Genomic DNA, 15626 nt, shown 5'->3' with positions numbered 1-15626 from the left:
TAGTAAATCATCAAGACAAATGGTTATTTAAACAAACGTTGTTTTTAAATTTCTTTAAACAAAAAAATAGATTCAAACTTTAACTTATCACTATTAACTTAACAGCCTTACATTGCCCCCTTCCAATTCTAAGCGCAGGTGTATTTAATATGTATAAAGTTCTTTGACACAACTCCCCAGTTCACCGGTGTCTATCAATTCTTATACTATGCACAGATTTAACATTTATGAATTTTTACCAAGCTCTGGTGCTTAAAAGTAAATGTTTACCCTCCAGGAAGGCGCTTGTTGATTTCAGAGAGGGATTTCTTGCTCATTGGACACACAAAATCTGATTCCCTCTGATCGTTCACTTTGGGGTCTTGCCAAAGAAACTAGCCCCATCAGGGTTTTCCAAATGATAACCTCTTCTGCAGGTCACCATTGAGTTCCTTTCTTTCCCTCGTTTCAGGTGAAACACCATTTCTAGCCAGTCATCTCCTCTTGTATGGGCAACAAGGTTTTTCAACAGGCTGAACTGAGAACTCACAACCCGTCTTCAAAATGGGGTTTCAACAAGATGTCAACTTGCCATCTCTCTCTCTCTCTCTTTCAGAAAAAAAGCCTATTTGGCCTCTCCTCTCTGCTTGCAAAACCACATGACCTTCTTAGAACAGCAAACTGGAACCAGCCAGATGACTGCACCTGACCCAAACTTCTGAGTCCATTCATCTGTTGCTTTAAAAACAATCATCCATTTACACCTAATTTTGAATTTATAGCAAAGCAGTCTCCTTGTTTTGTCTTTGCAAAGGCTCTTGGCGCCTGCATGACTCACTCTCAGCAAAGCTCTTGCAATTTAAATAAGAGCTGTTTTGTGAAGTGTTTGTGTTTTTTGTGACCTCCACGACTCCAACAATCCATCTCTTTCAAAAACATATCTATATACAATGTAAAATATATAATCTGTCACAGGACAGATGAAGCAGAGGAGTTGTGATCAAATCAATGGTGTCCTTGCAAAAGAAAAAGTGGGAAGAGGTATAATCCAGGTAGCTCTGGTGAGTGGAATTTGTAATAGTTTGAAACTTGAACCTCTCTATTTCAGGAGACAATTTACTGTCATGTAATTTAAAAGTGTTATATCACACAAAATTGTTTTTATCCTGCTTTAAGGCAGACATTCGCCATTGGTAGAAATTGCCTGAAATACCTCTTGCAGTGAGAGAAAGAAGCAAAAGAGAGTCGTGCTCTCTCTCTCTCTCCCCCCACCCCACCCCACTGCCCAACCCCACCATCCCAAGCCCTGGGCCAAGTCACTGAGGGTCTGTGGATTCTCTATCAATGGTCACAGACGAATGCAAGTCATTGACAATGCAAGATCCAGTTTTGAACCTCTGACACAATTAGGAACCATTTAGCACCCACTCGTATCCCAAGTCTGATACCTGATACCCTTTTAGCCAGTTTTGAACCTGTCTCTAGCAATCCACAGCCTAGTGTGAGTTCCTTGACTGCTTTCTCCAGAAGCCCATAGCCTGCGTGGGTTTCTCTCCTCAAATTACCAACAGCCTGTCAGATATGTGGGTCCTACAGATGCAGGACCCCTCACTGTTCTGCTTCCATGGTCACTGACCTGTGGAATGAATCCTCCGCTTCTCAGATGTTGATGGTGTGTGGTCTTCCTGTTTTCTGGTCCCCTGTGTTAGTCCTCCGCTTCACCAGAGTTCTTGGTGGCGAGGAAATCTAACACATTTAAATAAAAATTTTACAACTTAGAGTAGAATCTAGCATGTCTAGAGGGATGGAAAGGGCATTTTTACAAATTGAAGCCTAATATTTGAATATGCAGGTGCCAAATTTGCAAAAGCATAGAGTATACATTTCTCAAGCTTGAAGTATTTTTTTCTAAAGGAAGACAACTTTGAATTTTTGCATGTCATCTTGACATCCCTAAAATTATATGTGATATCCAATAAGTGCAATACATTTCCTCATCACCGCTAACATTAATTAAACAAATTTCAATTGATACTTTAATAGTTTTAATTTGGGCCTTGTTCCTTCAATATTTCCTAATAAAATTAAGGTTGGATTTTGTGGAAAAACAGCTCCTATAACTTGTTCCAAAAAAATTTGTTATTCTCCCCAAAAAGATCTTGCATTAAGACAAAGCTAAGTTGTATGCAAGAAAGTTTCTACATCTTCACCACACCTCAAACATTGATCTGATAATTCTGATTTTATTCTATTCAATTTCTCTGGTGTAAGAAGTAACTGCAGAAGAAAAACTAGTTATGAATTCCTTCCTCACTGCTGCAGTGTGGAACTCTGGTCAATCGATCCAAAATGCTGAGTTGAAGTGAATTAATACAACTCCTCTGGATCACGTGATCTCTATTCCCAAATCAGCTTCATGTTGAGCTTTTTAAATCCAACTGCCTGAGTCACCTGACTCCAAGTGCAGCTTTCAGTTAAAATCCTTTCTGACATATGCTACATTACGGATGTAAAAAGAATTAAACTGAACTAATTTTTATCTTACATTGAGATCCTTATATGGACCTGCCCTAATTTGCCAATCAATTAAAATATTCAGATCCATTTCCCACCTTTGTCTCGACTTATGAACTCCTCGTTTAAAAGTTCCTACTTGTAATAAAGAGGACATAATCGAAGTAAATTTTTTAACAATTCCTCTTTATAAGGAATTTCTATTTCAGTACCACATGGTTGATCCTAACTTAGCTTTCAAATATGCTCTTAGTTGGAAATAGCAAAAAAGATTGCGATGAGTTATACGATATTTATTTTTCAGTTGCTCAAATGACATTAATTGACCACTTTCACAACAATCTTCAACATTTATAATTCCCTTATGAAACCAGCTGTCCAGAAATTGATGATCCTTGGAAAAAGATACGAGGATTTTGAATCAAAGCCATCCTGGGTGATGTACATCCACTTACACCAATTTCATTCCATATATTAATCATATGTTTTATTCCATATATTAATTATATGTTTCAACAATGGTGTATTTTTATCACCGACCTTTAATTTTGAATCCCACTGTCTTGGGTAAACTTATACCTCTCATTTTGTTCATTTTAGATTGGTCACAGTGTTTGAGCTACCGAAAGAAAATAGACACACACACCAAGAGCAGTTCAGTTTATACTAATGTTTATTACTAATTCAAAAGCTGATTTCACACTACAATATGCAAGCCCTTCCCAACTATACTTATCAATGCCTGGGCTGGTCCCAACTGCCGAAGCGAGGCAACGACTGCACACTTGTAGTAGGTTGTCAGGGCGCTGGTAGCAGCTTCTCCACCTCCGCCGACCGGGACGTTGCTCGGACTCTGGCTGTTCTTCCTTCTTAACAAGGGGTGTTCCCACCCCTCGGAGAGTCTAAACTTAAGCAGCAGGACCACAGGCTTATATACCCCAAAAACAATTAATCATGCGCCTACTCCTTCTAATATTTGTCAGTCAAAATCAAAACTGAACATTACATTCTACAATTTAGAAGATTAATTATTATGTAACCAGGATGTTATGATTTCCTGGTTTATCTCGTAGATACAAAGACTTATTAAAACTTCTCGAGCAAGACAGGTTGTGACCAATTCGTCAATTTCAGAGTGTTGCATTTGACAACTGCTTTCCCTGGGCCTCACAGTGGAATTCCATTTCAAAGTGTATCTTCAGATAAGTCCCCATGGCTGAGTTTAATTACATCTGCTAATTCTGAAAGTAAGGTGACCTGCGTGTGGATCCAGTGTCGTCAGTTCCACATAAGCAAAAAGCATCTGGGTACATGGTTTTAATCCTCCATTACACCCACATATAGAATTCATCTGCTTTCTCTCTCCTATTTTATTTGATGGCAATTTTTCCCTTTCAAAAAAAGAACCAAGAAATCTCATTTGAGCTGCTCAATAACAATTTTAAAAATGAGGAAGCTGTAGTCCTCTCAATGCAGAAGTTGTATTGGGTCACTTGTAACATGGGATTCAATAGGAAATGGGTTCACATGACATAAGCTCATGATGCAGACTGTTTTCTGATAATGGAATACAAGAGGAGGGTTGTCTTGGTCTTCCGCAGGATATAGATCACAAGATACAGGGGCAGAAATAGGCCCATTGAGTCTGTTCAACCATTCTTCCACTCATCCCCACTGCCCAGCTCTCTCCCCTTAACCCTTGATTCCTTGACTAATCAAATACCCGTCATTCTCTGCCTGAAATACACCCAATGACCTCAGTTCCACAGATCCATGAACCACTGACAAAATCAATTTTTCCACATCTGTTTTAAATTGACACCCTTTTATCCTGAAATTATGTCCCTTGTTCTAGAATCTCCTACCATGGGAATCATCTTTGCCATATGTACTCTGTCCAAGCCTTCCAGCATTTGAAATGCCGCTGAGGTCTCTCTTCTCCTTCTGTACTCCAACTAGTACAGTCGAGGAGTCGACAATTGTTCCTCATACACTAACCCTTTCATTCCTGATATCATTCCAGTAAATCATCGCTGACCTTCTCCAACACCAGCACATCTTTTCTCAAATACGGCACCCAAAACTCTAATTCTGATTGAATGGAAAGGGAATTCTCCAACGACACAAACACAACAGTGAAATGATATTATGTCTTGTTAATATTTACAATAATTATTGAAGAGTCAATTAATAATTTTCAAAAGATGCCAGGTCCCTTTTTTGGACTATTATCATTACCTGAAGCTTGGTGCTGTGTTACGAGACCAGAGGATCCCAAAACACAGCAGCAATAGATATTCACCAAGACAAATGGTGACTTAAACAAAAGCTGATTTTAATTATCTTTCAACATGAACACGGATTTACATGTTAACTTATCACTATTTTACTACTTTAACTTAATTTACTTAACTTACCCACCTTCTAATTTAAGTGCACGTGTGTGTAATGTGTGTGTAAGTTCAGAAAAGTTCTTTGGTTCACAGTCCAATCTCACTTCTCATTCCTCCAAGTTCACTGGTTTCAGGCCATTCATACTGTGTACAGAATTTAACATATAACATAACATATAACATAACAATTACAGCACGGAAACAGGCCATTAGGCCCTTCTAGTCCGCACCGAACCAAACACCCCTTTCTAGTCCCACCTCCCTGCACAATGCCCATAACCCTCCATCTTCTTCTCATCCATGCACCTGTCCAACCTTTTCTTAAATAATACAATTGACTCCGCCACCACTATTTCTCCCGGAAGATCATTCTACACGGCTACCACTCTCTGAGTAAAGAAGTTCCCCCTCATGTTACCTCTAAACCTCTGCCCCTTAATTCTTAACTCATGTCCTCTTGTTTTAATCTTTCCTCCTCTTAACGGAAATAGTCTATCCACATCCATTCTGTCTATCCCTTTCATAATCTTAAATACTTCTATCAAATCCCCTCTCAACCTTCTACGCTCCAAAGAATAAAGACCTATATATATATAGATATAAATAAAAATATATGTATAAAGTTCACCAGGATTTGGTGCTTGAAAGGTAAATGAGCACTGCTCAGGAAGGTTCTTGTTGTTTTTCAGAGAGAGGTGTGTTGTTCAGGGAAACATTAGGGTGTTTTTGACTCAATGTACCAGGATCTGAAGTCCGTTATCTCTTCAGAAAAGCTCTGATAGCTTTAGCATGGAGCAGAACTGAGCCATGACTTTGCAGGTATTTAAGGGAATGTGTGGGCAGGGTTTTTTCTGGACCAACAATCTCACCAACTGACTCTGCTTGAAATCAAGATTCAAACCATTTTGAGGAATACAACAGGAATTGTTCAACAAGAGTCTGGTGTTCCCTGAGGAGTTTTCTTTCAATAATGTACATGATTTTTTTGAAACCCTGTTAATATTCCTGATACAGATCTTTGTATTTAACTTTCAGGTTGCTATCTGTTGTTAACCTGGAGGCCTTTAATGGGGTGACTGGGTGGAATCTTTGCTTTAACCAAGCAGTTTTCTTGCAATTTTCCAGCTGTAAGATGTGGTGTAGTTGCTTGCAAGTTTAGCAAGTGGGATTATGATGTGAAACTGCAAGTCACAGCGTGATTTTTGCTTTTGAAAATGCAGATGTGAAAATTTTAACTTTAGTCATCTTGGTTTGCTTAAGTTTACAGAGGAGATGTTGGGTCAAGATGAGAAGACAGAGTTGGATGCTCATTTGGTAAATCAGCTGGGCAAAGCAGAAAGCACAAAACGAGGGGCTGAAAAAATAATGAAAGAGACTGAATTGCCATTGAACCAAACCCAGGTAAAGAATTTAATTTTGTGCAGCGTACTTAAGAGACCAAATGATTTGGGATTTTTGTGGTGACCTATTTAAATGAACAAAATCTGATTAGAATTGAAGTTTATGGAATGTTTGGAAGTTGCCACAAAAAAAAATGGAGATATAAATTAGATGTTGTAATTAAGAAAAATGAACAATACAATGAGCCTTGTGTCACAGTATCTGCCTCCCTCTACCGTACATCACCATTAAACCTTCTCCCCAATATGAACCTGATGTCAAAGTATCTGACACAGTTAATCGTACATCACTGTTAAACCTCACGAATGTGAATCCTGTCTCATAGTTTCTGCCTCAGTCTATAGTACATCAGCGTTAAACCTTCTCCCCACTGTGAACTTGATGTAATAGTATTTGCTTCAGTCTACCGTCCAGCACCGTTTAACATTCTCCCCACTGTAAACCTAGTGTCACAGTATCTACCTCAGTCTCCCATACATCACCCTTAAATCTCCTCCCTACTGTGAACCCACTGTCAATGTATCTGCAATAGTGTAATGTGGATCACTTTTAAACATTCTTCCCCCTGTGAACCTGGTTTCACAATATCTGCCACATTTTATTGTACATCACTTTTAAACATTCCCTGTACTGTAAACCCAGGGTCACAGTATCTGCCTCAGTCTACTGTACATCACCATTAAACTTTCTACGCACTGTGAACCTGGTGTAACAGTACCTGCCACAGTTTATTGTACATCACTGTTAAACCTTCTCACTAATGTGAACTCGGTGTCACAGTATCTTCCACAGTTTAGCGTACACCACTGATAAACTTTCTCCCCTTTGTGAATCCAGTGTCACAGTATCTGCCTCAGTCTTCGTACATCACTGTTAAATATTCTCCCCACTGTGATCCTGGTGTTACAGTACCTGCCACAGTTTATTGTACATTCTTTGGCTTGGCTTCGCAGATGAAGATTTATAGAGGGGTATGTCCACATCAGCTGCAGGCTCGTTTATGACTGACAAGTCCGAAGCAGGATAGGCAGACACGATTGCAGCGGTTGCAAGAAAAAATTGGTTGGTTGGGGTTGGGTGTTGGGTTTTTCCTCCTTTGTCTTTTGTCAGTGAGGTAGGCTCTGTGGTCTTCTTCAACGGAGCTTGCTGCCCGCCGAACTGTGAAGCGCCAAGATGCACGGTTTGAGGCGATATCAGCCCACTGGCAGTGGTCAATGTGGCAGGCACCAAAAGATTTCTTTAGGCAGTCCTTGTACCTCTTTGGTGCACCTCTGTCTCGGTGGCCAGTGGAGTGCTCACCATATAACACGATCTTCGGAAGGCGATGGTCCTCCATTCTGGAGACGTGACCTACCCAGCGCAGTTGGATCTTCAGCAGTGTGGATTCGATGCTTTTGGACTCTGCCAGCTCGAGTACTTCGATGTAGGTGATGAAGTCTCTCCAATGAATGTTGAGGATGGAGTGGAGACAATGATTATTGAAGCGTTCTAGGAGCCATACGTGATGCCGGTAGAGGACCCATGATTTGGAGCCGAACAGGAGTGTGGGTATGACAATGGCTCTGTATACGCTAATCTTTGTGAGGTTTTTCAGTTGGTTGTTTTTCCAGACTCTTTTGTGCAGTCTTCCAAACGCGCTATTTGCCTTGGCGAATCTGTTGTCTATCTCGTTGTCAATCCTTGCATCAGATGAAATGCTGCAGCCGAGATAGGTAAACTGGTTGTCCGTTTTGAGTTCTGTGTACCCAATGGAGATGTGGGGGGTGGGGGGGGCTGGTAGTCATGGTGGGGAGCTGGGTGATGGAGGACCTCAGTTTTCTTCAGGCTGACTTCCAGGCCAAACATTTTGGCAGTTTCCGCAAAACAGGACGTCATGCGCTGGAGAGCTGGCTCTGAATGTGCAACTAAAGCAGCATCGTCTGCAAAGAGTAGTTCACGGACAAGTTGCTCTTGTGTCTTGGTGTGAGCTTGCAGGCGCCTCAGATTGAAGAGACTGCCATCCGTGCGGTACCGGATGTAATCAGCGTCTTCGTTGTTGAGGTCTTTCATGGCTTGTTTCAGCATCAGGTTGAAGAAGATAGTAACGAGGGTTGGTGCGAGGACGCAGCCTTGCTTCATGCCGATGTCAACGGAGAAGGGTTCGGAGAGCTCATTGCTGTATCTGACCCGACCTTGTTGGTTTTCGTGCAGTTGGATAACCATCCGAGGCGCTCTAGTATTTGCCAAAGCCCTTTTCTACTCACGGTAAGGAAGGCTTTGGTGAGGTCAACGAAGGTGATGTAGAGTCCTTTGTTTTGTTCTCTCTGCACTTTTCTTGGAGCTGTCTGAGGGCAAAGACCATGTCAGTGGTTCCTCTGTTTGCGCGAAAGCCGCACTGTGATTCTGGGAGAATATTCTCGGCGACGCTAGGTATTATTCTATTAAGGAGTATCCTAGCGAAGATTTTGCCTGCAATGGAGAGCAGAGTGATTCCCCTGTAGTTTGAGCAGTCTGATTTCTCACCTTTGTTTTTGTACAGGGTGATGATGATGGCATCACGAAGGTCCTGGGGAAGCTTTCCTTGATCCTAGCAGAGCTTGAAAAACTCATGCAGTTTGGCATGCAGGGTTTTGCCGCCAGCCTTCCAGACCTCTGGGGGGATTCCGTCCATACCTGCTCCTTTGCCACTTTTCGGTTGTTCAATTGCCTTACATGTCTCTTCCCGGGTAGGGACCTCATCCAGCTCTAGCCTTAAGGGCTGTTGAGGGAGCTGGAGCAGGGCAGATTCTTGGACTGAGCGGTTGGCACTGAAAAGAGATTGGAAATGTTCTAACCTTCGGTTGAGGATGGAGATCTTTTTTCCTAAGGAGGACTTTGCCGTCTGAATTGCACAGTGGGCTTTGGACTTGGGGTGAGGGGCCGTACACAGCCTTTAGAGCCTCATAAAAACCCCTGACGTTGCCAATGTCAGCGCTAAGCTGGGTTTGTTTGGCGAGGCTAGTCCACCACTCATTTTGGATCTCCCGGAGTTTGCGCTGAAGATGGCTGCATGTGAGACAGAAGGCTCGTTTTTTCTCTGGCCAGGACGGCTTTGCAAGGTGAGCCTGGTGGGCAGCTCGCTTCTTTGCCAGCAGCTCCAGGATTTCCTGGTTGTTTTCGTCAAACCAGTCCTTGTTTTTCCTGGAGGAGAAGCCCAGTACCTCTTCAGTGGATTGCAGTATGGCCGTTTTCAGCTGATCCCAGAGGGTTTCAGGGGACGTGTCCGTGAGGCAGTTTGGACCCTCGAGCTTTGCTTGGGGGTTTGCCTGGAAGTTTCCTCTCACCTCGTCTGACTGCAGGTTTCCAACACTGAACCTCTTTCTGGGGGCTCTACTCTTCCTGAACTTTGGCTTGAAGCGAAGGTTGAGCTTGCAGCGGACAAGCCGGTGGTCAGTGTGGCATTCCGTGCTGGGCATGACCCTGATGTGGAGCACATCTTGTTTGTCTCTTTCTCGCACCAGGACGTAGTCCAGGAGGTGCCAGTGTTTGGATCGGGGATGCATCCAGGTAGACTTCAGGCTTTCCCTCTGCTGGAAAAGGGTGTTCGTAATGACAAGCCACTGTTCTGCGCAGAGCTGCAACAGGAGGCGCTCGTTGTCATTGCACTTGCCGACACCATGCTTGCCCAGGATTCCTGGCCTGGTTTCTGAGTCTTTGCCGACTCGAGCTTTGTCAGCTGTTGGGGTGTGTTGGATGAGGTTGCGCAGATCAGTGTAGAACTTGTCCTTTTCTGCTGGCTCCGCCTGGAGTGTTGGGGTATAGACCCCGATGAGGGTGATGTGTCGCTTGTTTTGAAGGGGGAGTCGCATGGACCTGATCCAGTCAGATTGGCCTGTCAGGAGGTTTTCGAGTTTGGAGACAATGGAGTTCTTGACCATGAAGCCTACACCGGATAGGCGTTATTCAGCCATAGGCTTGTAGCCCGCGCCACGTTCTTGGAGGCTGCCTGCATCTGCAAGGTGGACTTCGCTGAGAGGGGCTATGTCAATGCCAAGTCTGAGGAGTTCTTGAGCAATGAGGGCAGACCGACGTTCAGGTCGGTAGCTGTCATCCTTGTTTAGCATGGTTCTGATGTTCCAGCATGCTAGCTTGAGCTTGTGTGCATCTTTTGAAGGGTAGGACATGGAAGGGGAGGACGTGGATATGTCCTTGGGCTTGCGCAAAGGAGCTTTTAGGTAGAGTACAGTGTGCGCAGTACTGGCCCCACCCTTTACACCCATGGTTCGATGGCGGCGCCCGTGCGGCCGTCCGTGCAGGTAAAGCAGTTTGTTTGGCCTTAAAACCTTCCCTGTACCGGGAAGGAGGCGACGGCCCCGGTCCGGGCAAAGAGTAGGAGGCGGCGGCCCCAGTCCGGGCACAGGGAAGTCGGTGACCCCAGTCAGGGAAGAGGGGAGGAGGAAGTGGCGGCCCTGGCCTCGGCAGAGGGAAAGCTGGCAGAGGCCCCGGTTCAGGCAGAAGTAAAGAGGCGGCATCCTCGGTCAGGGCAGAAAAACGGCGGCGGCCCCAGTCCGGGATGAGGGAAGGCGGCGGCCCCGGTCCGGGAAGAGGGGAGGAGGAGGTAACGGCCCCGGCCTCGGCAGAGAGGAAACAGGCGGAGGCCCTGGTCCGGGTGCAGTGAAAGGCGGCGGCCCTGGTCCAGGAACAGGGAAAGACGGCGGCCCTGGTCCGGGCAGAGGGAAGGTGGCGGCCCCGGTCCAGGCAGAGGGAAGGTGGAGGCGGTGGCCCCGGCCTCGGCAGAGAGAAGCAGGCGGAGTCCCCGGTCCGGGCAGAGGGGAGGAGGAGGCGACGACCCCGGCCTCGGCAGAGAGGAAACAGGCGGCGGCCCTGTTCCGGGTGCAGTGTAACGCGGCGGCCCTGGGCCAGGGGCAGGGACAGGCGGTGGCCCCGGTCCGGGCAGAGGGAAGGCGGCGGCCCTGGTCCAGGCAGAGGGGAGGTGGAGGCAGTGGACCCGGCCTCGGCAGAGAGAAGCAAGCGGAGGCCCCGGTCTGGGCCATTTAATTAATGCCTGGAACACAAAGCAGAACCAATATAGATTGGAAGCATAGAGCAATCAGGCCGAGCCCAGGGCGCTCCACCCCATGACTGAGGACAGCGGCCATGGATCTCCAGGTTTGGTTCAGCCGAAGAGGGGAGGCAGGCCTCTCCAGCCCGGTTAAGCAACCTGGATAGGAGAAGTATACTCCGATATAAAACCTACGACCCAAGGATTGTACATTACTGTTAAACCTTCTCAGTGCTGTGTACCCAGTGTCACAGTATCTTCCACAGTTTATTGTACATTACTGTTAAACCTTCTCACTGTTGTGAAGCCATAATCTTAGTATCTGCCTCAGTCTACCATACATCATTGTTAAACCTTCTCCCCCTTTAAACCACTAGACCTGGTGTCACAGTATCAAACAGTTTATTGTATATTACTGTTCAAATGTCACAATATCTGACACAGTTTATCGTTCATCACTGTTAAACCTCATCCCCACTGTGAAATTGGGGTCACAGTATCTGCCTCATTCTTCCATACATCACTTTTAAACCTCTCCCCACTGTGAACCTGGTGTCACTTTATCTACCACAGTTCATTTCACATCATCGTTAAACCTTCTTCCTACCGTGGTGAACATGGTGTCACAGTATCTGTCACAGCTTATCGTAAATCACTGTTAAACCTTCTCACTAGTGTGAACTCGGTGTCACATTATCTGCCAAAGTCTAACATACATTACTGTTAAACATTCTCCCCACTGTGACATTATCTGCCTCAGTCAACTGTACATCACTGTTAATTCTTCTCCTCATTGTGAACCTGGTGTCACAGTATCTGATACAGTTCATCACTGTTAAACCTTCTGCCCACTGTGAACCTGGTGTAACAGTATCTGACACAGTTCATCACTGTTAAACCTTCTCCCCACTGTGAACCTGGTGTAACAGTATCTGACACAGTTCATCACTGTTAAACCTTCTCCCCACTGTGAACCTGGTGTAACAGTATCTGACACAGTTCATCACTGTTAAACCTTCTGCCCACTGTGAACCCGGTGAAATAATATCTGCCTCAATCTCCCGAAATTCACCATTAAAATTTCTCTCCACTGTGAACTCTGTGTCACTGTACCTGCAACAACGTATTGCGTGACACCATTAAACCCCCACCGCACTGTGAACCTGGTGTCACAGTATCTGCCACAGTTCATTGAACCTCACTGTCAAACCTTCTCACACATGTAAACCGGTGTCACAGTATCCTTCTCAGACATCCGTATATTACAGTTAAAGCTTCAACCCACTGTGAACCTTGTGTCAAAGTATCTACCACAACTTATTGTACATCAGTGACAAACCTCCCACTGTGAACGCGGTGTCACAGTATATGTCTCAGTCTACCGAACATCACCATTAAACCTTCTCTCAACTGAGAAACTGGTGTCACCCTATCTGCCACAAATTTTCTTACATAAATGTTAAACATTCTCCCCACTTTGTACCAGGTCTCACAGTATCTGCCTCAGTCTCCCGTACATCACACTGAAACCTTCTCCCCACTGTGAATTCAGTATAACTGTACATGCCAGAGTTTATTATCTTTCTTCTTCTTCTTCTTCTTCTTTGGCTTGGCTTCGTGGACAAAGATTTATGGAGGGATAATGTCCACGTTAGCCGCAGGCTCGTTTGTGGCTGACAAGTCCGATGCGGGACAGGCAGACACGGTTGCAGCGGTTGCAAGGGAAAATTTGTTGGTTGGGGTTGGGTGTTGGGTTTTTCCTCCTTTGTATTTTGTCAGTGAGGTGGGCTCTGCGGTCTTCTTCAAAGGAGGTTGCTGCCCGCCAAACTGTGAGGCACCAAGATGCACAGTATGAGGCGATATCAGTCAATGTGGCAGGCACCAAGAGATTTCTTTAGGCAGTCCTTGTACCTCTTCTTTGGTGCTCCTCGGTCATGATGGCCAGTGGAGAGCTCGCCATAACACGTTCTTCGGAAGGCGATGGTCCTCCATTCTGGAGACGTGACCTACCCAGCGCAGTTGGATCTTCAGCAGCATGGATTCGATGCTGTCGGCCTCTGCCATCTCGAGTACTTCAATGTTAGGGATGAAGTCGCTCCAATGAATGTTGAATATGGAACGGAGACAACATTGGTGGAAGCATTCTAGGAGCCGTAGGTGATACCAGTAGAGGACCCATGATTCGGAGCTGAACAGGAGTGTGGGTATGACAACGGCTCTGTATACGCTAATCTTTGTGAGGTTTTTCAGTTGGTTGTTTTTCCAGACTCTTTTGTGTAGTCTTCCAAAGGCACTATTTGCCTTGGCGAGTCTGTTGTCTATCTCGTTGTCAATCCTTGCATCCGATGAAATGGTGCAGCCGAGATAGGTAAACTGGTTGACTGTTTTGAATTTTGTGTGCCCGATGGAGATGTGGGGGTGCTTGTAGTCATGGTGGGGAGCTGGCTGAGGGAGGACCTCAGTTTTCTTCAGGCTGACTTCCAGGCCAAACATTTTGGCAGTTTCTGCAAAACAGGACGTCATGCGCTGGAAAGCTGGCTCTGAATGGGCAACTAAAGCGGCATCGTATGCAAACAGTAGTTCACGGACAAGTTGCTCTTGTGTCTTGGTGTGAGCTTGCAGGTGCCTCAAATTGAAGAGACTGCCATCCGTGCGGTACCGGATGTAAACAACATCTTCATTGTTGAGGTCTTTCATGGCTTGGTTCAGCATCATGCTGAAGAAGATTGAAAAGAGGGTTGGTGCGAGAACACAGCCTTGCTTCACGCCATTGTTAATGGAGAAGGGTTCGGAGAGCTCATTGCTGTATCTGACCCAACCTTGTTGGTTTTCGTGCAGTTGGATATCCATCTGTGAACACGGTGTCATAATATCTGTTTCACTGCACCATACATCACCATTAAAGCTTCTCTCCACCATGAACCTAGTCACACAGTATATGCCAGAATTTTTTATACATCGCTGTTAAATCTTTTCACTGCTCTGAACCCGGTGTCACAGTATCTGTCTCAGTTCACCGTACATCTCAGTTAAACATTCTCCTCACTGTGAACATGGTGTCAATTTATCTGCCACAATTTATTGTATACCACTGTTAAACGTTCTCACTACTGTGAAGTCGGTGTCACAGTATCTGCCACAGTTTATTGTACATCATGTAAACAAACTCCCCACTGTGAACTCTGTATATCAGTATGCACCAGAGTTTATTATTCATCACTGATAAAGATTCTTCCCACTGTGAACCTGATGTCACAGTATCTGACACAGTTTATTGTACATTACTGATAAACCTTCACCCCATTGTGAACCCGGTGCCACAGTATCTGCCCCATTCTTCCATACATCAGCATTAAACCTCTCTCCACTGTGAATCTGGTGTCACTTTATCTGCCACAGTTAATTTACATCACCTTTAAACATTATTGCCATTGTGAACCTGGTGTCACAATATCTGACATAGTTTATTGTACATCACTGTTAAACCTTCTCACTACTGTGAACTTGGTGTTACCATATTTGCCAAAGTCATCCGTACATCACATTAAACATTCTTCCCACTGTGAACCCAGTGTCACGGTATCTGCCTCAGTTTCCCATACATAACCAGTAATCCTTCTCCCCACTGTTTTACTATATCTGCACAGTTTATTTTACATCACCGTTAAACCTCCTCCCACTGTTAATCTGGTGTCACAGTATCTGACACAGTTTATAGAACATCACTGTCAAACCTTCTCATGAATGTAAATCCTGTCTCACAGTAGGTCACAGCTCACTGTACAATGTTAAACCTTCTCCCCACTGTTAACCTGGAGTAACAATATCTGCCTCAATATACCTTACATCACCCATAGACCTTCTCCACACTGTGAACCCGATGTAACAGTATCTTCCTCAGTCTCCTGTATATCACCATTAAACCTACTCCCCACTGTGATCCTGGTGTCACAGTATATGCCAGAGTTTTTTGGACATCACTGTTAAACTTTCTCCCAACTGTGAACAAAGTGTCATAGTATCAGCCTCAGTCTCCCGTACATCACTTTTAAAACGAATCAAACTGTGCACCTGGAGTCACGGTATCTACCTCAATTTCATACATCACCGTAAAACCTTCTCCTCACTGTGAACATGGTGTCACAGTATCTGCATTAGTCTACTGTATATCTCCCATATATCTCAATTAAACCTCCTCCCCATTTTGATCCTGGTTTTACAGTATCTTATACTATTTATCATACACTGTAAAACATTCTCAAACTGTGAACCTGATGTCACAGAATCTGTCTTACTCCACCAAACATCACTGTTAAAAC

The 15626-nt window shown here is 44.7% G+C and overlaps 1 long non-coding RNA gene across 1 annotated transcript in view; it reads left to right on the top strand.

Annotated features, from left to right (window-relative positions):
* LOC138745362 (uncharacterized) overlaps window positions 1–6281 on the top strand; it is a 30304-nt gene extending 24023 nt beyond the window's left edge. Inside the window, exon 3 of the long non-coding RNA XR_011346216.1 lies at window positions 6147–6281. This is a non-coding gene — a long non-coding RNA (uncharacterized lncRNA). The remainder of the gene's footprint in view (window positions 1–6146) is intronic.
* Window positions 6282–15626: the final 9345 nt, after the last annotated feature.

Source organism: Narcine bancroftii, chromosome 11 (assembly GCF_036971445.1).
Source record: "Narcine bancroftii isolate sNarBan1 chromosome 11, sNarBan1.hap1, whole genome shotgun sequence".
Taxonomy (NCBI): domain Eukaryota; kingdom Metazoa; phylum Chordata; class Chondrichthyes; order Torpediniformes; family Narcinidae; genus Narcine; species Narcine bancroftii.
The sequence above is the reverse complement of the archived record's forward strand: the minus strand, read 5'-3'. Positions and strand labels throughout refer to the sequence as shown.